The sequence below is a fragment of the Pteropus medius genome, unplaced genomic scaffold, assembly GCF_902729225.1.
Source record: "Pteropus medius unplaced genomic scaffold, Ma_sr-lr_union100, whole genome shotgun sequence".
Taxonomy (NCBI): Eukaryota; Metazoa; Chordata; class Mammalia; order Chiroptera; family Pteropodidae; genus Pteropus; species Pteropus medius.
This window is the reverse complement of record NW_024354502.1, coordinates 10,660,461-10,662,426: the sequence shown is the minus strand read 5'-3', so window position 1 is coordinate 10,662,426 and position 1,966 is coordinate 10,660,461. Positions and strand designations below refer to the sequence as shown.

General features: G+C 35.9%; 2 pseudogenes; one reads left to right on the top strand and one right to left on the bottom strand.

Annotated features, from left to right (window-relative positions):
• Positions 1–300: 300 nt before the first annotated feature.
• On the top strand, positions 301–419 carry LOC120595775 (uncharacterized; annotated as a pseudogene).
• A 763-nt stretch (positions 420–1,182) lies between these two features.
• Positions 1,183–1,745, bottom strand: LOC120595578 (KATNB1-like protein 1; annotated as a pseudogene).
• Positions 1,746–1,966: the final 221 nt, after the last annotated feature.

The following is a 1,966-nucleotide window of genomic DNA, read 5'->3' as shown; positions in this document are numbered from 1 at the left end:
CCCATCCTTTTCGTTTTGCTATTTCTTTTGCCAAGAACTGAATTTCCCCATCCTTTTTGAAGTTTAAATTAAGTAAATCCTCTTTTTTGACTATTTTCTGAAGTCTATAGATAGTGTAGACTCCTTGGCTCTTAGGCATAATTGGGCCTATTATTAATTTCCACCAGAAGATTTGGTTATTAAGATCTCTCAACTTATTTAGATACAAACACACATAGCTTATTTTTTCAAACCACGCCCCAATTACGCAATATCAAAATTTATTGCTAAATAATGCCTGTCTTAAAAATATCTTAGGCTGTCTACGGCCCTGCCACTCTGAACAAGCCTGATCCCATCTGATCTTGGAAGCTAAGCAGAATTGGGACTGGTTAGTACTTGGATGGGAGACCACCTAGGAAGACTAGGTGCTGTAGGCATAAAAAATAAAAAATAAGAGATTGTAAGCTGATAAAATCCTTGCAATCTATGAGGTCAACCAAAGGTTGCCTCGCCTATAAAAAAAATATATATTTTTTAGGTTTATACTATAATTTGTAGTTACTTTGGTTATAAGAGCAATCTTATTATTTTTTTCAGTCTCAGAGGTGCTTATGTTAAAATGCTTAATTTAGGGTTTCAACTTCTTTTAAAAATTTTTTATCGAAACATCTTTGATATATAACATTGTATAAATTTAAGGTGTACAACGTATTGATTTGGTACATTTAGTGATAATTAGCACCTTTATCATGTGACATATTAGCATTTCTTTTTAGTTTTTTTGAATAATTAAGATCTAGTTTCTTAGAAGATTTGATGATTATAATAAAATAATGCCTACATTCACTATACTATGCATTGGATCTTTAGGACTTATTAACTACTCATTTCAGGTTTGCTCCTTAAGTAACACATGTCCTATCCCCTCCCCATCATCCCCTCGTAACCACCATCTTACTTTCTGTTTTGCAAATTTGGCTTTTTTAGGTTTTATATATAAGTGATATATGTAATATTTGTCTTTGTCTGACTTATTTCATTTGACAATGTTTTCAAGTGTTCTTCATGTTGTCACAAATGGCAGGATGTCCTTCTTTCTTATGACTAAATAATATTATATATATATATATATATATATTTAGTGTATCACACACACACACACACACACACACACACATATCTGGAAGTGGAATTGCTGGATCATTGCACAGGAAGGCAATCCGCCACCACTCCAAGGTCTTCTATCCTCACCAGTAAGCTACAAATTCACTTATACTTCTCTTTTTTCCAGAAAGTTAAAGCTACATTCAATTTCAGATTCTTGCAGAACAAAACATGTGACATTGTTTCATGGTCCTGAGAAACCTCAGGAAACAAAACAAGACAAAACATAACAAAACACTGTATTTTGATAATGGGCTTTCTGTCTGTGAAGAACCAGAACACTGGAGTTAAACATGTTTGACGATCACGGTGTAATTTTTAAGGTGCATGGCCTGCACAAACCAGTTCATTTTCTTTATTCGCCATGTTACAGCCCCCACTTCTAGGGCACTGTTTCTTTGTAACAAGGATTTGGAAAAACACGTGAACTTTCTTTGCTAGTTCACCTTATCTGGGCTTTTCACAGCTTGTCCAACTGTTCTATTGATGTAAATAGCCAACTGTTCTGGAAATTTCTTAACCTCCTTCATGTTCTTATTAGTGAAATTAGAGAGCCTTTCTCTAGGAAGATCAATGGAATAATCCTCAATATCATTACAAAAGTATCATATTTTTACCATTCTGAGTTTCACATGCCATAATCTCTGGAACAGTGGCAGTGCCTCAGCCTAGCCTTGGCATTGACTGGCTGGGCCAGCTGGGAAGCCTGGAGGATCCCTAGGCTCCCAGCCCAGCTTCACTCAGGGCCACTCAAAGGCAGCCTCGCCCACAGCCTGCAGGGAGTGCTGGGTCCATACTTTTTTTTTTTTTTTGTATTACT